Source organism: Neofelis nebulosa, chromosome 7 (assembly GCF_028018385.1).
Source record: "Neofelis nebulosa isolate mNeoNeb1 chromosome 7, mNeoNeb1.pri, whole genome shotgun sequence".
NCBI lineage: Eukaryota > Metazoa > Chordata > Mammalia > Carnivora > Felidae > Neofelis > Neofelis nebulosa.
In genome coordinates, this window is record NC_080788.1 from 45,138,882 (window position 1) to 45,159,835 (window position 20,954).

At 40.5% G+C, this 20,954-nt stretch overlaps 1 pseudogene; it reads right to left on the minus strand.

Moving 5' to 3' along the window:
- Positions 1-3,827: 3,827 nt before the first annotated feature.
- On the minus strand, positions 3,828-4,619 carry LOC131517908 (dual specificity protein phosphatase 5-like; annotated as a pseudogene).
- Positions 4,620-20,954: the final 16,335 nt, after the last annotated feature.

Sequence of the window (20,954 nt, forward strand, 5' to 3'; positions counted from 1 at the left end):
GTGAGGTACTTGGGGGTCCATAGTAGCTAATCCTCACCCAGGATGAAACATCTGAAGGTTTCTGGGACAGGCAATCCTCAAAGCAGGATTTATTTGCAGTAAAGGGGGTTGCAGTGTTTTTTACTGATGTACAGGAGGAATACACAGTAATTGTAGAAAGCTGGAAAATACAGAACAGTGTAAAGAAGAAAATCTGAATCACCTGCAACTTCAACCACAACCAATCATTGTTAACATTTTGGCAGGATGACCTATTTGAGAAGTAGGTCTTATTTCCTTGGCAGTAAGCACATCAGGAAAGAAAGAGACAATTTTTCCTCCTCCTCAAAAGGGAGAGCTGGCTTTAGGCAGTGAAAGTCTGGCTTTCTTTGCTGCAAGAGTTAAGTGGCTTTTGCTTTTTCAAAGTCGAGTTCAAGAAGATAGAGGCCTGGATTGTTCTGGGTGATGGTTCTGGATGAAAGGAAGAAGGAAGTAGCCTATCCCTTGGCCAGCTGGCTTTCCAGAGACTAAGCAGGACAGTGTTCAGGTGATAGGGATGGAACCTGGCCCCCACATAGTGCCTGAGTGTCCTGAGCTCTTATGGGGGATCAAAAACTGCCCATAACAGAATTGGCTATCTCTGGAAAGGTCTTAGTGGCTGGGCCTGGTGAATGAGGAATGAAGCCCTGCCCAATGTTGAAATCTTTTTTTCCAATCCTTACCTGATGCTATACCACTATCTTCTCAATCACCAGAATAGTCAGGGGTCCCTCCCTCCCTTCCTTCCTCCTTTCCTCCCTTCCTTCCTTCCTCCCTTCTTCCCTCCCTCCCTTCCTCCTTCCCTTCCTTCCTTCCTTCCTTTTATTTTATGATGTACAATATCTATCCCAGGTAAATCATACTAAGTATTCCTGACACTTCATAGCGCTAAATTTAGATATAACTTTGTACTTTGAAGACCCTAAGTTAGCTAAATTTTGTAAATCAGTAAGGAAAACAGGATCCTACTAGAGTCATAAAACATGAGAGGAAAACGAAGGATGTGCTCTGGATCTCATATTCCAGGTTGCTAGAAAAACAGGGAAACAACAGAAAGTGATTTCAGAGCATCAATTTAAAAAAAGAAAGATGTAGAATCAAAAATTTTCAGCTTGTCAGTGGGATTATGGCCAATTCTTTTATGTTTATTTTTTTTTTTACAGTTTATTTATTTATTTTGAGAAAGAGAGAGAAAGAATGGGAGAGAGCCTCAAGCAGGCTCTGCACTGACAGTGGGGCTCTAGCCCAGGAACCATGCGCTTATGACCTGAGCTGAAATCAAGATTCGGACTCAACTGACTGAACCACTCAGGTGCACTTGCCAGTTTTTAATTATGAGGTTTCCATGTAGTTACTATTTGACCTCTAATATTGACAAATACAGAGTAAGATAAGAAATGTTGGGGCATCTGTGTCGCTCAATCGTTTAAGCATCTGCCTTCAGCTTAGGTCATGATCTCACGGTTCGTGAGTTTGAGCCCCATGACTGGCTCTGTGCTGACAGCTCAGAACCTGGGGCCTGCTTTGGATTCTGTGCCTCCCTCTCTCTCTGCCCCTTCCCTGCTTGTGCTCTCTCTCTCTCTCTCTCTCAAAAAATAAATAATAAAAAACAAACAAAAAAAGAAATGTCGGTCTTGTTCCCATCCTCTGTAGCTTTTGTTTATCCCCTTAGCCAAGGTCTACAAATCCCCACATGGAAATTAAGGCCTGGCTTGACCCTCGTTTCAGACCTATGCTGGCCTGAGCATGGAATATTGAATCATCTGTGTCTCCTGCTGCTCCTGGGAATTTGGTGGCCTCCGTACTTCTCTGGAGAGGAGTGAGCTGTTCCTGGGGCTCACATTCTGTCCCCAGCACTGTGCCTGGCTCTGATAACCCTGGCCCTGTAGAGGCTGAGATTGTTGTAACTTGTCTTCTGCCCTGGTAACTGACCTCATCTCCCAGCTACCCTAAACCCTGGGCTTGATCTTTTTCTCAGTACCCTGGAACCATTTCTTCCAATCTCAGTTCTACTTAGCTCAGTTCCTCCTCAATGAATGTCCACATAACAGGGGCAGCCATTCTTGAAGAATGAGCTCTGCCCAGCAATTGGAACATCCCCTCACTTTTCTGAGCCTTACTGGCTCTTTCCATTGTCATGGGTAACTGTTTGCCTGTACTTCAAACATTTTTCATGTTTGCTTTGCCTTACTCTAAATAACCAGCCAGGCACTGATAATTCAGAGATGATAACACAATTTGTTTGGCACAAAAAACATGCTACATAAGTTCAGAGATCAGATAATAACTTCTTTCTTTCTTTTCTCATCCTCCACCTACTGCTCTGCCAGAAACTCCTCCCTTATCATTAGTCTTTGCATCTAGACATTGTCTCTATGCAAACATGCTATTTGGGAGGGGTGGTTCTAATTAATCCTTTAGCATACTTGATTTATAGCCACTTATCATTTCCTCAAAAGAAAATGTGGCTCTTAAAGCATGGGATGTGGGATAGAAGTTTTTTTTTTTTCCTTTTACTATTTTTATTTTGTATTATGAACAACAACAACCAGTAATATACTGCTTTTCTTCACATTCGTATGGGTTTTTAAGAAATTATTGCTTTTTCCCCCTGGAGAACTAACAGACAAAAAAGCAGTACCACATTGTGAAATCTGTAAATCCCAGAAATCAACAGCTTGAAGACAATCCCCAGGATCAGGGAAGAATACAAGTGTCACAAGAGATGAGACAAGCACATATAGGGATAGTAAGCTGAGGGAGTCACTGTTTCAATGCCAGTGACCCAGACAATAGGAACCCTTTTTCTCCTGGCACCCATTGCCACCACCTTAAAGGGGTCATTTGGGGTCTATGGTCTGAAGAACTCTTTTCAACTGACACAAGAGTTGCTTTGTGGAGAGGTGCAATGAGAAAGCACGAATAATGAAGTCAGAACTCAGGGAAGAACACAGAGTGAAAAGAAAACCCAGAAATGTCAACATCTTTGCTACTTCAACCAACTGCTTCCATTGTACCCAAAAAGGAGTCTGGAAAACATTTCAGGGTTCAAATCAGCATATGTATCATGTCCCTCCAAACCCTACAGGGTTACTTTGCTGACTAGATGGTGATCAGCTTATGTCCTGAAGCAACAGAGACAGGTACCAAGACTGCCAAAGTTAAGGGGAAAAAAAGGTGGAAGTTGTGCTTTCTTCAAAATGAATTGGCTTTGAAACTGCCTTTTCTCCTGGTCTAGCAACTTCTTTCTCCCACACTGCTGCGGGTTTTATTGCCTTACACTTGAAATGAAAAACCGAATTTTGAGGTGCAAGGACTGCGCAATCCTGAGAAGACAGGGGGTCTGCAAGTACAGTAGTCAGACAGGCTGCGCTCTCAAGGCTTGGCCTTCCTTGTATCCCAAGAACCTATCCCTGAGGTCAGTCTGAAGTTCTCCGCAAGCCTGGTGACCACTCACTATCCCACTGGGGCAGTGTGAGAGAGTGAGGTCTTCAGTACTCCCCAGATAGGAAATGTCCATGAGTTTATTTTTTTTTTTAATTAAAAAAAAATGTTTGTTTATTTATTTTGAGAGAGAGAAAGAGCATGAGCAGGGGAGGGGCTGAGACAGAGAATCTTAATCATGTTCCACACCCAGCATGAAGCTGGACGTGGGGTTCAATCCCAGGACCTTGGGATCATGACCTGGGCTGAAATCAAGAGTCCACAGCTTAACCGGCTGAGCCACCCAGGCGCCCTGAAATGTCCCTGAGTTTAAAAAACAAAATCATGATTGCTCTTGGGGCTGCGCTGTTTCCCCCATTCCAGTTTTAGCAGGATGTGGCTGTGGTCATGGGGTTCCTGGAGAGCTCTGAGACCATCAAGTTGGTGGACACCAGCACCCGCATTTAAGTGGGGAATGTGCAGTAGGAACGTTGCACATCAGGGCTCAGTGTCTGCAAGAAGCCTATAAATTGAGAGCTGGCTGCTTCCTCTCGGCTGCCGTGGAGTGGGCATGGAAGGTAGGATCTCAAATTCATACTGTAGGAGCTGCTAGAGCTGGAAGCCAAAGTTGGGCTAGATGACAGTCATCTGATTGACCTAAATGAAGGCCTCCTTGAGGCGGAACTGCTTTGTCTTCATAAGGTATGAATGGGAGATCCCAGCCTCACAGTGGACCAGGACGTTGCTTCCCAATTCACTGACGTGGTCAATGAAATCTAGCACTTCCTGAAAGTGGGAGCTAACGTCAGTGGCTGTCTTCCACGGGGATCCATTTATTGTGCCGGTAGGTCCTTCGGGCCTCAGAGGTTCACCGTGAGACATTCAGCAGGGTAGTGACATGCAGGTGGGCGAGCAACTCGTGCTTGGATGCACGGTGGGCACTTCCAAGCAAGAGGACAGTAAGCTTTTCAGCTGGCCCCCCTGGTCACCAGCCCGCCGTGGCTGATGTCCAGCACTTGTTGTGCACATTGGCTGCCGAGCGCTCTCCCGGTTTCCATCTTCTTTCTTGAAATGGGTTTACACCCACGTAACAGGCCATTCCAAGTAGGAAGTCTCTCACGCCCCACTGGGGAAGCACACCCATTGGTCTGCGGGCTACGGGGCTGAGCCAGGCGCATGCGCAGCTATTCCCACGCAGCGTCAGGCCGCCACGCAGTCACTATTCTCCCGGCGCCCCACGGGGCAGCACGTACTGCGCAGACTCCGCGCCGTGGCCGGCCGCCAACGCGCCCAGAGGAGGTGGGCTGAGAATGAGTGGCGCGTCGCTGAGGGGGCTTAGGTCGGCTGGGCAGCCGTCGAGTACCACGAGGCGCGCGAGGACCCGTGGCTATGGTGCCCACTGTGAGTCTCGGGAGTGTGAGGCCGCGGGGCCGCAGCCGCCCACCGCGCCTCTCCCGCCCTGCGTGCCGCTGCCCGTCGTCTTGCTGCAAGCCGGGCCAAGCATCTTGAAAGAGGCGTGAGCCTAACAAAACGTGCAGCGCTCAACTGCGGACTAAATCAAAGTAAGACATGTAACCGGAAGTTCCATTAGTAGACTTCTGGTGTGTTTTAGAATGGAACTCTGACTTAGATATCATTGTTTTGAGGGCTCCTCCTCAGAGATGATTTAAATATCCTCCGCCCCCCCGCGGCAGAGAATGCAGATGTGAGAGTGCCCAGGGTTTGGGCTGTGTCTGGATCCAGCTCTGCTGCTGCAAGTCCCTGGTGAGACGGCCATGGGGGCAGTTAGGATGATTGGCTCGTCCCCAGCACGGGTCTCTTTCCCTTGAACCCTAGCGTAAGCCTGCCAGTTCACGTAAGCTGAATTCTTTCCTGGGAGTTTCCCCACTGTGCCTGATGGGTCTGCCCTCCCTGGGAATAATACTGTTGACCTCGCAGGGTTGTTGTGACGATTAAAAGGGATAATTTGGGTAATGTCTCTAGCATAGTGTTTGGTATAGCCGAAGTATTTAGTCAAATAAATAAGTTTCATATGTTACCAGGTAGATAATATATAAATAAGGAATACTGTATAATATTAAAGAGTTGCCCCTCATAGACACAGGAGAGACTTTCCACTGTATGATATTTGCACAGGGCAGTGGACTTTAGTTTCAGGGGTCCTATGTGGCTTGTCCTTCTATGGCCTGTTTCCATTTGGGAATTTAGCTTCCATGGTTCTCTTGGCTCTTTCTCTCTCTCTCTTTCTTTCTTTCTTTCTCTCTTTTTCTTTCTTTCCTTCCTTCTTTCCTTCTTTCCTTCTTTCTTCCAGAAAGAGAGAGAGTGGGAGAGAAGGGCGGGGGGTGGAGAGAGAGAGAGAGAGAGAGAGAGAGAGAGAAAGAAAGAATGAATGAATATATCTTATGCAGGCTTGATGTTCAGCGTGGAGCTGGACACAGGGCTCAATCCAGCAACCCTGGGATCATGACCGGAGCCAAAATCAAGAGTCTGACACTCAACTGACTGAGCCACCCAGGTACCCTTGCCTTTTTTTTTTTTTTTTTTTTTTTTGTCATATAGTTAGCTTAGGATGTGCCTTCTACCTCATTCCTTCCTATCTGTCAACAAATCACAAGACCTGACAGTACAAGTCCATCAGGGAAGTGTACAGTGTTTGGATTGTAGTATGGCATGTCCTTGAATTTATTTTATAGCTAACATCATTCATGGCAGCGAGACAGATACCCCCACTTTTTGTCCTTTAAGTTTCCATCAACTTTGGACCATATCAAGTTGGTGAATATGTATATGATGATGGGTAGGAAATAGTGTTTAGTTATGGCCAGTGTCTCCTGTTCCTGAAAATCATGTAATCTGATGACCTAGCACAAATCATTTTATTTTCTTTCTTTTTAATTTTAGTCCCAGTATAGTTAATATATAGTGTTATGTTAGTATCAGGTGTACAATATAGTGATTGAGCAATTCTCTACATTACTCAGTGCTCATCAAGATAAATGTACTCTTAATCCCTTCCCCTATTTCACCCATTCCCCATCCTCCTCCTCTCTGGCAACCATCGGCTTGTTCTCTAAAGTGAAAAGTCTGTTTTTTGTTTGTCTCTTTTTTTCTTTGTTTATCTCTTAAATTCTGCATATGGGTGAAATCATATGGTATTTGTCTTTCTCCGACTTCTTTCATTTAGCACTGTACCCTCTAGATCCATCTGTGTTGTTGCAAATGGCAAGATTGCATTCTTTTTTATGGCTGAGTATATATATATATATATATATATATACACATACATACATACACATTATATCTTCTTTGTCCATTCACCTATGAATGGACAGTTAGGTTGCTTCCATATCTTGGTTGTTGTAAATAATGCTGGAGTAGACATAGGGGTACATATATCTTTTCAAATTAGTGTTTTGTATTCTTTGGGTAAATAGTAGCGGAGTTACTGGAACATATATTCTATTTTTAATATTTTGAGGAACTTCAATACTGTCTTCCACAGTGGCTGCACCAGTTTGTATTCCCACCAGCAGTGTATCGGGGCTCCACTTTCTCCACATCCTTGGCAACATTTGTTGTTTCTTGTCTTTTTCATTTTAGCCATTCTGACAGGTGTGAGGTGTTATCTCATTGTGGTTTGAATTTGCATTTCCCTGATGATGTGTGATGTTGAACGTTTTTTTCATGTGTCTGTTGGCTATCTGTATGTCTTTAGAAAAATGTCTGTTCATGTCTTCTGCCTGTTTTCTATTTTGATTGTGTGTGTGTGTGTGTTGAGTTGTATCATTTTTTAAAATATATTTTGAATACTAACCCTTTATTGGATATGTCATTTGAAAATATCTTCTCTCAATTAGTAGACTTTTAGTTTGTTGATTGTTCCTTTGCTATGCAGAAACTTTTTACTTTGATGTAGTCCCAGTAGTATATTTTGCTTTTGTTTCCCTTGTCTCGAGACATAACTAGAAAAATGTTGCTAAAGTCAGTGTCAGAGAAAGTGCTGCCTGTGCTCTCTTCTAGAATTTTTGTCATTTCAGGTCTCACGTTTAGGTCTTTAATCCATTTTAAGGTGCGTGTGTGTGTGTGTGTGTGTGTGTGTGTGTGTGTGTTGTAAGAAAGTGGTCCACTTTCATTTTTTTCATGTTGCTATCCAGTTTTCCTAACACCATTTGTTGAAGAGACTGTCTTTTTCCCATTGCACATTCTTGTCTCCTTTGTTAAAGATCAGACCAGTTCCTTTAGGGAGAAGAGTTAAGGGCTTACTTTCTGAAACCATGTGACAATGACTGCAGTTAAATTACGGTAGTAAAAGCTGTAGGAAATATCAAGCTGCCTAGATTTGGGGGAGTTTTGGTCCCACAAGATCAGAAAGCATGGAAAAGGCCACGAAGCCCTCAGAGACATGTTTTCTATTCTGTATGAACATGTTAAACCAGCATGGTGAGTCTTAATTTTAGGAGGTGACTTTCAGACTTGTTCTTGTGGTCAAGTCCCTCTGAGTCACTTCTGGGGACATCACAGAATAATGATCCATCCTCCATGTTTTATATAAACCAGGAGCAATTTTCTTGATTGAAAATTCTATAATCATATGTGTACAGGTTCCATGCCTCAAAAATTTACACATAAAATATTTCTAGGAAATGTCATCTACAGTGATGGTCCTTGTATCTTTCCTCACCTCCTTTCCTGGATGGAGACTGGCTCTTGCTGAGGCTAGGTTGTAGAAGTAAGCCTTTGGAGGACTTCCTTATTAGCTCAATAACATTTAAGAAGGTTTGCTAGTGGAAGTTAACCATTTCTGAGTATAGAGTTTGATTGCGTTTTAGTCCTCTCCATTTTCTCCTCCATTCTTTGGACTTGAACATGGAGCAGAGATAGAACAGAAGATACTTGCTCCATGTATATCAAAGGAGAGGCATGGACAGGTTTGGGGAGAGGAAGGGGAGTGATGGAGCGAAAGAAAAGGCAGAACAAAAGAAGACACAAGGGCAAGGTGAAGAGAAGGGAGAGAGGACACCTTTTTCAGACTGTCCTCACAGAGCTAGGGACTAAAAACTCATTTGTATGGGCTGAGCCCAGGAGGCAGATTGAGGAAATTAGAGAAGAAACCCCCAAATCTGTCTCACCCCCAAATAGAAAGGCTTTCTATTAGTTAGAATATATCGGTTGAATCTAGGGTAAATAGCTGTTTGAATATTTTTCTGGAATTGATGTTGGTACTTGATAGAATAAGATTAAGAATTTTTTTTTCTCTCAGGGTGCCTGGGTAGCTCAGTCGGTTAAGCATCGGACTTTGCTCAGGTCATGATCTCATGGCTAGTGGGTTCGGGCCCTGCGTGGTGCTGTGTGCTGACAGCTCAGAGCCTGGAGCCTGCTTTGGATTCTGTGTGGCTCTGCCCCTCCCCTGCTTGTGCACACGCATGCTCGCTCTTTCTCTCTCTCAAAAATAAATAAACTTAGAAAAAACTGAAAAATGAAAAAAAAGAATTTATCATTCTCACATCCACAATAAAGGACTTGATATAAAGATTTTGCATAGGGGCACCTGGGTGGCTCAGTCGGTCGGGCATCCGCCTTCGGCTCAGGTCATGATCTCACAGTCTGTGAGTTCAACCCCCACGTCAGGCTCTTCACTGACAGCTCAGAGCCTGGAGCCTGCTTCAGATTCTGTCTCCGTCTCTCTCCTCCCCTGCCCCACCCTCACTGTGTCTGTCTCTCAAAAAAAAAAAAAAAAAAAAAAAAAAAACCCACAAAAAACATAAAAGTTCTCATCACAAGGAAAAGTACTTAAAAAAAAAAAGATTTTGCATATTCTGAGTTTTTCTATGTAAAACAGGACATTTGTTTTGTCAATCAGTCCACACTAGGTAGCCAGTAATAGCAATATTTTTTGAAGTTACTCTGTGGCAGGCACTGTGTTAAGTGCTTGATACAGATTATGACATTTAATTTTTGCGTTATGCCTAAGAAGTAGGTTATCATGATTCCATTCGACTGAAAGAGCTGAGGTTCAGACAGGTTAAGCAGCTTTCTCAAAGGCATACAGCTAGGAGAGGCAGAGCTCAAATATCTTATTCCAATACCTTTGTTGGTAATCGCTCACTCTACTGCCTCTGCATCAGAATTTTAATAAAAATGGAAGAAAAGTCTTGCCATTAATTGTGTGTGTGTGTGTGTGTGTGTGTGTGTGTGTTTATGTGTTAATTGGGAAAAGACTCAACCTTTGAAAACTTAAACGTTTAATTTTATTTAAAAAAAAATTTTTTTTTCCAACTTTTTTAATTTTTGGGACAGAGAGAGAGAGAGAGAGAGAGAGAGAGAGAGAGAGCATGAACGGGGGAGGGGCAGAGAGAGAGGGAGACACAGAATCGGAAACAGGCTCCAGGCTCCGAGCCATCAGCCCAGAGCCTGACGCGGGGCTCGAACTCACGGACCGCGAGATTGTGACCTGGCTGAAGTCGGACGCTTAACCGACTGCGCCACCCAGGCACCCCAAACGTTTAGTTTTAGAATAGTTTTAGTTTTACAAAATTATTGTGAAAATAGTACAGAGGGTACCTGTATTCTCTATACCCAGTTTCTCATTTTATTAACATCTTACCTTAGTATGATATATTTGTTACAATGAGTAAACCAACATTGATACATTATTAGCTAAAGTCTATGGTTTATTCAGATTTCCTCAGGTTTTATTTATGTCCTTTTTCTGTTCCAGGTTCCCATCCAGGATATCACACTACATTTAGTAGTCCTGTGGCAGTTCCTCAGACTTTCTTTGTTTTTGGTTACCTTGACAGTTTTGAGGATTATCTTGTCACATATTTTGTAGACTGTCCCTCAGTTGGAATTTGTCTGATGTTTTCCTCATGATTAGGGTAATATGTTTTTTGATGGAAGATCATAGAGGTAAAATGCCATTTTCATCATTTTATATCAAGGGTCATCCTATCAACATGACCTGTCACTGTTGATGTTAATGTTGATCACCTAGCTGAGGTAGAGTTTGTCAGGTTTCTCCCCTGTCAAGTTACTCTTTCCTTCTCTTTCCATGCTGTTCTCTGTGAAAGAAGGTCACTATGTGCAGCCCACACTTAAGGAGTTGGAAGTTATGCACCACCTCCTTGAGGATAGAGTATCTATGCAATTAACTTGGAATTTATCATGGTGGATTTGTGTCTTTTCCTTATTTATTCCTATTATTTATTTGGTCATTTATGTTAGTATAGGATCATGGATATTTATTTCATACTTTGGATTATAATCCAGTATAACTTTATTGGTCAAATTGTTTTAGCTTTGGCTACTGGGAGCTCTTTTAGATGGCTCCTGTGTCCCTGTGATACATCAAGTTAAAATTTTTTTTTTTTTTTCTCTCTGGCACTGCAAGATGTTCCAGGCTCATCTTGTATATTTCCTGCCCCAGTCCTTGAATCTGCCATTTTTCCAAGCAGCCCTGGTTCCCTTCATTGGAGAATTAGCATTAGAAACCAAAATATGGGCGCTAAGTGTGTTCATTGCTGTTGGGATATTGCTTCTAGGTTCTCTCAGCTGTAAAAGAGCAAGAAAATATATGCGTTATACATATCTTTAAATTTTTCTATATGTAACCATCTGTATCTACATTAAACTAAACATGAGTTCATTCATACTAGTATCTCCAACTCTAATTTGTCACTACACGGATCACTCTAGCCTTCTCCCCTCATTTATCTGTAAATTCTCACAGATTTCTCCAACAGTGAGAAATGAGGTTCCTGACATTTATCATCCATTTACTTAATTGTTTAATTCTAGTATACATGTATAGCAGTATCAGAATTTTTAACCCAAATCCCCAAGGAAAACAGCTTTATCAGCTGGAGCACAGTGCCACGTACAGTTCCTTTTTACTTTGGTGTTACAGATTCTGCTCATTTCCAAAGTTGCTTCAGTCAGTACCATTTTCCCCACTCCGTTCAGTGAGGTATGAACAAATGTTCACACATTTGTAATATAGTTGGTTCCTTGTCACAATTTGTATTCCATTCTGGGATCTTCTGTCCTCCTAAGTAATTTTTTTTTTCTAATTTGCATCTGGTTTACAGTAACACAGAGAATAGTTTCAGCACCCCCCCAGAATCCATTGCAATTCATGTACCCAACTTCACCCTCCAGACTCCTGGCAACCACTGATCTGTTTCCTATCTATACAGTTTTGTCTTTCCAGAATGTCATATAATTGGAATCATGCAGCAGGTAGGTTTTTCAGACTGGCTTCTTTTGTTGAGCCATGTCTTTGTGTCTTGATAGATTGTTTCTTTTTATCACTGGCTAGTATTCCATTGTCTGGATGAACCACAGTTGTTTATCCATTTACCTGTTAAAGGACATGTTGGTTGCTTCCAATCTGCAGATTTCTGTCGGATATAAGTTTCAAGTCATTTGGATAAATACCTAGGAGTGCAATTGCTGAGTCATATGTTAAGACTGTGTTTAATTTTGTAGGAAACTGCCAAACTGTCTTTCAAAATGGCTGAACCATTTTGCATTCCCGTCAGCAATGAATGTGTGTTTCTGTTGCTCTGTATCTTCACCTGCATTTGGTGTTGTCAGTTTTTTGGATGTAGTCATTCTAATAGTTGTATAGTAGTATCTTGTTTTCACTTGCGATTCCCTAAGGACAAATGATGTTGAGCACATTTTCATATGCTTATTTGCCATTTGTAGATCTTCTTTAGTGATGTGTCTGTTCAGATCTTTTGCCTCCTTTTTATTCTGCCTTTTATTTTTTTTAATATTGACTTTTAAGGTTCTTTTGTACTTTGGATATGAAGCATTTATCAGACATGTATTGTGCAAATATTTTCTTTCAGTTTATCTTCTCATTTTCTTTCCAGTCTTCCAGGCTTGTCTTTTCATTTTCTTAGCAGTGTCTTTAACAGGGCAGAAGTTTTAATTTTAATAAAGTCCAGCTTATCAGTTTTTTCTCTCATAATCTGTGCTATTGACGTTGTATTTACAAACTCATTACCAAACCCAAAGTCATGTAGATTTTCTCTTATGTTTTCTTCAAGAAGTTTTTATATTTTTCCATTTCATATTTATGCCTGTGATCGATTCTGAGTTAATTTTTGTGCAAGGTGTAATGTCTGTGTTCAGGTTCATCTTTTTTTATATACGGACATTCAGTTTTTCCAGCACCATTTGTTGGAAAGCCATTTATTTATTTTATTAGAAAAATATTTCTGTCCAGTTTGTGGAACTAGAGTTCTTTGAAAGCAAGCTTTGAGAACTCTGGCCCAGTCACTGAAGTCTTCTTGTAACCTCCATATGCTATTTTCTTTTCACCCATCTTCCTGCCAAATCAAATGCTAGCTGCTGCCTACTGAAGATAACTACAAAAACTTTCTTATTTCAATACACTGGAGAGAAACTGGTGTGTGTGTGTGTGTGTGTGTGTGTGTGTGTGTGTGTGAGAGGGAGAGAGAGAGAGAGAGAGAGAGAGACAGAGACAGTAAAGTCCCTTTGGGAGGGGAGGTTTGTAGAGGAAGGGCAGTGGTTGGAGACTCTCTACTTTATCCTTGAAGATAGAAAACTCTTAAGATGGGTAGAATTTAATTAACATACTTTTGAGACAAACATTATCTCTTAGGAAAAATAAATAATTTTGCAGTATGTACATACAGCTGTGTGTGCACAAGTGCACGCAAACACACCCCCACCCCCACACACACCCACACCTACACACAACCACACACAGCCTTTCTCCCAAAGCTTGGTTAACTTTAAGAGCACCATCAATATCCTTTTCCAGGTCTTGGAGAGAGTCAGACAGAAGCTCTCCATTGTCACATGTCTCAACCTCAGGGAAGTGGGGAGCAGATTTTCATTAACTGTGATGTATGTTACAACATAAAGCGCATGAAATTAGCTACATACTTCACAGTCCTGTTTATCTGAGTGTGTGAAAATCAGACATACTTTTATTTTATTTTATTTTATTTTATTTTATTTTATTTTATTGCTTACAATGAATTAAAAATAAAGAAGAGTGCCATCTTGTGGGCATCTCTGTTACTACCACAATCATATCAGATCCTGGTGGAAGTCCATCAACCCTAGAGCACCATTTGGCCTAGGAACACATCTGTATGTAATGTATCAGCTGAAGGCAACGGATTAAAGACATCTCTTCAGTTCTTTTACCTATATTCAATCATTCTATGGACTTTTATTTTCATAAATGACTAAAAGGTACTTCCTAATAACCTATGAAACCAGTCATGGAGGGGCATTTAAAATAAAAAATGGCATATTATCAGTTCCTTTACATACTCAAATTCCATTTTGTATAAGAAGTTTTGCTGACAAGTTTCATAGTACATGAACCTACATGGAATGGGAATTTCAGAAATTTCCAGGGAGAACGTTTTGTATTTATCATTATATTGAGTTTGGTTGTGGTTTTCAATCCATGCTAGTCTTGTCTTAAAGAGTATGGTTGTTACTTATTTATCAGTATGAGCAAAGAACCAGGACAGACCACTCAGTAACAGGACAGAAGTTTTAGTAGCAATTCAGGAACCACTGAGTCAGATGGTGGACTATAGGCCAGGATAGGGAATTGGATCCTGGAAAGCTCTTTGACAGGATGGAGCCAAGGTTGACAAGTCATGCTACTTGTTGCTGAGACACTCCCTTCTAATTCCAGGCTTACTGGTTTTTTTGTATTGTTTTGTTTTTTTACTATGAGACCTTGGGAAAATCCCTACACCTCTTTTTTTTTTTTTTCATTCTGTGAAATGACACCTTTGAAATACATATTCTCCAGGGTCTCTTCAAGGCCTGAAATTTGATTTATCAAAGAGAAGGACTCATGTCTCATTCATAACCAGGTTTCCTGGTTAAGGGTGGGATTTATCACAGAGATATTTATTTTTAGTGAAGCTTCTAGATAGAGCATTCTGAAGCCATGGAAATGGTTTATACTTTACATAGTAACAAATTACGGAAATACTTGAATGTAATTACTCCTTCAGTATTGGTATCCTCACTTTGAGTTCCTGTAGTCCTATAGGATGAGGTATCAGAGAAAAGCCACACTCACTTCCATTCAGGGACTGAGGCAGGTGGGCCCTCACTGCACTGAAGATATATTTTCCTTGCAGATGTGTGCACTTGACATCACAGCATTTTAAGACATCTTAGGCAGTGATGGGTGACATTATCCACCCAGCCACTATATCAACCTCATGCTGTCAGTATCTGACAGTGGTATTGATTCTAGGGGAAGAAACCATCCTTTACATGGCCAGCTAAAGGACATTCAGGATGGGTGTCATTTCATGAGGAAGACTTTCTATGTTCCCAAATGAGTAAGGAATGTTGCTTTCCATATGTGTTTAATGCCGTGTATTTTAAGAGTTCTTATAATCTAAGAACTCTAAAACATTCCTCTTTGATGGAGTGAATGCACTTTAAGGTTTTTTTTGGGGGGGGGGGTGAGAAGGGTCCAAGATCCAACAAGATACTAGAAGGTTCAACCCCACATTGCATCTTATCTTTGTCAAAATTATGTTGCTGTGGATTGGTAAATGTGCCCTTTAAAAAAATGTGGAACAGAAATCATGCTGATGGCATTTTACCACAAGAGAGCGCTCTAACAAAACACCTCACAGCTCAAAAATCTACATCGACCTTCTCAAACATTTACATGCTACAGTTTCTGGCTGGTCTTGTGACCTAAAGCTCAATGTCACAAATATTGTTTCAAATTTTATGAAAAGAGACTTTTTGAAGAATGTTGGGAGCCTGAGAAGTAAACCCTGAGCACAAGTTAAACTACTTTGTTTAGCTGGAGATGCTTTATACTTCTTCCATCAATTTCTAAAAAGGGGGCAAAAGAGTTTAAAAACCTTTACTGTCTTTAACAACAGACCAAAAAACACAAACTCAAAACACTTTAAGAGCATTTTCATTTCCAAACTACATCCTTTATGGATAATTTTCCTAAGAATTTGGAATCTAGATATGTAATTGAATAAAAAACAAAAGCAACCAAACAAATCCATTCTCTGATCTAGATAAAACTGTCAGAGAACGTGCTGTGTTACCTCTTCCAGGATACAGATACTAAAGAAATGAAGTAGGGGAAAGGCTATGTGATTGTCTTTGAAGTAAATTAAAGCACTCGGACTGCATTTCCCTCGTGGACAGATAATACTTGAGGGCATTATTGCCAACAATGAATATCCTTTACATTTAAACAATCTTTACTGATAATAAAATAATTAGAAAAATTTATGGGCATGTGCACTATTATTAACATGGTTTTGCCTAGAGGAGATTCAGATGGTTATTCACGGATGTTATGAGGTTCTCCACCCCCCCCCCCTTCAGATGACATGTTTATACTTAAGCAGCACTTCTAAATTTTTAATAGAGATGAAGAGATTCCATTTAATTAGGTAGAGTGACTTGTTTATGTGCAGGTTATACATTTACGAGTTCTAATGAAGAACAGAAAATACCTATTGAGCAGCCTTTGAAGTTTCACTTGTTTAAGGATAATTGTAAACCCAGCTCAATGGAAATAGCATCTCAGTCAATCCACTGACCAGAGAGTAGAGCATAGGGAGTTAAGTCTAGGTAAAATAATTGTACAAATCACATGTCGATCAATGCTCAGAGGATTTTTTTCCCCTTCTAAATCAAAGCTCTTCCATCTTCTGTTTGATTGGAATATTGAAACTAGGTTATAGGAATAAATGTTAAGGATATAATAAGATTTTTTTTCTTTCTTAAAATCCCCCTCTATTTATATAAAGCTTTTCTCTATGTTTTTTTCAATTTTTACTTTTTATATTCTGTGTAGCCTATCTTATTTGCAAATTAGAAAACTAAGTCATGCTACTGTCAAACGATTTTTCCACATTCATAAATCCTTTCTGAAAATAAGTTAATTTTTTCTTAAACTCTGACCTAAGGTAAAAAATCCAAATATTTGTGTGCCTCAGATGTACCACAAAAAGGCCACCTAAATTAATGAGGTTTCTTGAATTGGTGTACAGAAATGAATTACAAAGCTTAAGAAGTCCAAGAGATTTCTCGTGATTTTTAAAGCAATATTAATGATCATATGGAATGAGAAATTGAGCTTTATGTTATTAATATTGGATTAGTCTTTATTTCCTGAAAGCCGGTCTATTTATGGGTATGCAGGATGGAATAAAAGTCTGAAAAGGTTAATTTTTTTTTAAGTTCTGTAGAATGTCTGTTTTCTTTCACTTTTTATAAGTTTCCCTTTCAACGGTAGTTGCAACCTGCATTTGGAGTGAGTCCAGGAAGCTTGAATAATAATGTAATCGCTGGTGGAGCCACTCTTAGGGGAGGGAGTGGAATCAATGAAATGCTGCGCGCAGGTTCCTGACAATATATTCATCTTGCTATTATCGTGGCTGATGGATTGTAGCAAGGAGACTCCTAGGGCTTGCATTTGCCATCTTTAGTATACATTATAATTTCAGTGTGGAAAAAAAACCCCAGCATACAAAAGAAATAAAGCCATCCCTGCCTGAAAAGTAGTACCTTAAAAATGTACATTGAAAGAAAAGATATTTGTCTTGTTGCAGGGAGAATAGAGAGTAGAGGATAGAAGGCGAAAGAGGAAAGGAAAAGAAACCGTTGCCCTTTGCTTAGCTTGCTGACCATATTTAAGGCTCTCGAACATTTTAGTAGTTGCACATCCATTTTCTCTTTCTTCTGTGTGCTTGTCTAATTTATTTTCATAAGAAAACTCTGCCCCTCTTGTCTGGAGCCAGCATTATGCAGCTGAAATCTTGGATGGTATGGGTTTAAGATCAAACAAGACCTAATAAGGTGGGATTTGTTTTCTTATTGATCTTTTTGTTGCTTGGGTCCTGCTGACAATCTGCAAAGTGATGGGGAGGTATTAGGGCAGCAGCTCTTCAGAGAAATGTGTTCTGGCTGGGGCTCCACCTCGAAATAGGAGAGCAAGAGACTTAAAACAGCTCAGGACAAGGGGCTCAGGGCTTGAAGAATGGAAGTGGGTTCAGGGAATGGCCACCAGCATAAATATTAAAAGTGGAAGATATTAGGGACGCTCTGGGTGGCTCAGTCAGTTAAGCATCTGACTTTGGCTCAGGTCATGGTCTCACGGTTTGTGGGTTTGAGCCCCACATCGGCCTCTCAGCTGTCAACACAGAGCCCACTTTGGATCCTCTGTCTCCCTCTGTCTCTCTGCCCCTTTTCCCCCCATCTCAAAAATAAATATTAAAAAAAGTGCAAGATGCTAGATGATTTTTTTTGTTTATTGTATTTTTGGTTCTCGCAGTTTGGCCAATGTCCTTGATTAGAGTTGATCAACATGCCTAATTCAGGTCTAACTTAAGAAACAAAAGCCTCCTGACTTTGTGGGAGACACTGGAAAGTAGGGCAGGATACCATCCATGTAAGAGAAAAGCAAAAGAGTTTGATACCTTTTTTTAAAAGTTCCCTTAGGAGTAAAAAAAGAAAACACACACAAAAAAACAAAACTGAGGAAGTATTTAAAGGAAGCTGAAGGAAATTAAAGTGAGCAAAAAAAAAAAAAAAAAAAGTTAGCGGACAAATTAAACTCCCTGCTAGTAAATGGAAAGAAGCAGGAGAAAAACGTTGGGGGGTGGGGTGGGGAGGAAAGGTAACTGTTATTAAAAATAAATCATTTTGGTCCAGTCTTTCAGAAATAAGGAATTGAAGTAAGCACCATTTGTGGTCTTATTCAGTAACTTAATTGAACTAACATTAAAATCTGTCTCCTGTTAGGGTAGATAATGCATAGTTGATGCTCCTACAGGATGAGAAGCACAGCATTTTCATATTATTGGCAAAGAAGAACATATGCCTATTGATTCTGTGTTATTTAGGCAACCACTTCAGTCAACTCAGGTATCAAGGATCATGTTCTGCTTCTGCCCACCTTCCAGTGTTGCAGAAAAGTGAGAGGGAAAAACACCACAGAAGGGAGTAGCCATTACAAGTGAAATATTATCGAGGACAGTGGAACTCCCCTTGACTTCTGGAGGCTCTTTGGCAAGGTATTTACAGATGCAGTATTTCTGTCAGCCTCCTCCCTTATTCCACTCTTTGTTCCTTTAATGGACAAATTAGCCTTAGGTTCTTGTTAAACCTGTTCCTTTTGGGAAGAGAAAATAATGTATGTCCTCATGAATAGGCACCACCAGGAGAAATGTCATTTGGAGTAGAATGCCCTCTTTCCAGTGATGCTTTTCCCTGGGGGTGAGGAAATGAATGTCACCAGCTGCTTGAATGTCAGCTCTTCAGTTGGCCTCACTTTTAAGTGCAGTCCTTTGGCACGAAGGGAAGAAGATACTCAAAATTGTCCTAGTGGGAAGAAATATAGGATACACCTAGTCATATTTGGGCAAAGGAGAACTTCCTTCGATATTGGAGATGGGAAGGAACTTAAAGGCCAGCTACTCCAAGCTTTTCATTTCTCAGATGGGTGAATTGAGGCCCTTTGAAGTTCAGTGAATTGTTCAAGTTAGCGCAAGGAGTTAGTGGTAGAATAATTTTGCTCCTGCAGGGCACTTTTGAGGAGGAAGCTTCTGGGGAAACAGGCACATCTTTTTGGGACTGGGAGGGACCTTGAGATAAGAAAATTATGGTACTTGTTCTCCAAAGGGTAGTTCATGGACCAGTAGCATTGGCATCACCTGGAGCTTATTAGAAATGCAGCTTCTCAGTCTCTTTTAGACCTACTTTATTAGATTCTGAATTTCAACAAGATCTTTAGGTAATTTCTATGCATGATAGAGTTTGAGGAGCACTTTGCCCCAAACACCAGCTAAAATGATTGGGCAGCTCAAAGCTGCCTAATTTCAGCAAGTGTGATAACAACTTCTAAAAGACGCTGTTGTAAGCAACATTTTTAGCTGAGGTGAGTATATTAAAATTTAAAAATGCAAAGAGTAAAAAAGTGATGCTATACAGTGAAGGTGAAGATTCGGGGAAATGGTTACACTAAATGATACAACTCTTCTGGAGGGCAATTTGGTAATAGGTATCAAAGCCTTAAAAATTTGCATACCCATTTGATCCAACAATTTCATGTTCCAGGAAGTTACTCTGGAGAAATAATTGACTGGTTTGAAAAGATGTGTGAATAAGAATGTCGTAATGTTTATGATAGCTTGAAAAGTTGTAAGCAGCCTAATATCTAATAGTAGAGAATAGTTAAGGAAATTATGAAACCTACAGAGAAATACTATGCAGTCACTTAAATGATAATAAATTAGAGGACCATTTAATACTCCAACAACCTGTTTACATATGTTTTTTAAAGGTTTTTTTTTTGTTTTTTGTTTTTGTTAAAGAGAGAGAGAGATAGTGCAAGTGGGGGAGAGGCAGAGAGCGAGAGAATCCCAAGCACACTCCACATTGTCAGCGCAGAGCCCGATGCGGGGCGTGAACTCACAAACTGTGAGATCATGACCTGAACCGAAACCAAAAGTTGGACACTTAACTGACTGAGCCATCAGGGTGCTCCACATATATTTGTTGATAAGTAAAAAACTCAGGTTACCATCTCTGTATAAAATGGTCTCCTATCTTGTTTAGAAATAGGTATATAAATTTAAAATCCAGATGGCCATAAAGCTAAATGTTAACAGTAGTTACTTCAGAGGGTATTATAGTTATATATTTCTTTTTTGCTTATATTCATTTTATGGCTCATTTACAACTGACATGTATTAGTTAGCTAATCAAAGGTGGTAATATAGTTGTTATTTTGGAAGAGCATTTTTTTCTTTAAATGTTGAATATTTCTCTTCCAAGGCTACATTCCTAAAAGAAAAAACATTTTAGCATCTTGTGTGCAACTTTTTCACTATGCTGAGTACATTATATTGAAACTTTCTATTAAATGTCTTTCTCCTCCAAGACTGTGAACACGGATGACAAAGACTGAGTCTCTAGCGTCCTTGTATGTAGGCCTAGCATGGAGCTTGGCACTCAGCGTGCAGTTAACAAGTGTTTTAAATGGATAAACGAATGGATGACTGTCTAAAGACTTTTTTTATTCATGAGTGGTTTAAAGTTCTTAGCATGCTGGAATTGATTGCAATTGCATATAAGTAGTGTGCCTGATGAGATAACTATGGAGGGCAAAGTTCTGTCTGACATGTTGGTTTAGAGGCAGTTTCTACTCTGGTAATAAATTGTTCTGTGAGGTGTGGGCTAGGGTTGAATGTGTGTGAGGAGGTCAGGCTGTAGAGGCCTCTAAAGGCTCAGAGGAAGTGTGCTTCCCAGGAGCAACCACCCTCTACTCCCATGAGGAAACCTAGGCTATTGTGCCCAAGTGGGAGTTAATAGGCAGTGGAAACTGGGTTTCCAGGTCCTGGTTTGTTTTATTATACTAGTTGTAATTTCAGGTTTTATCTCATTAGGCAACAGAGTTTTGAGAGATTTGAAGTATTGCTAACTAGTGTTTATTCTGTTTCAGCATTATG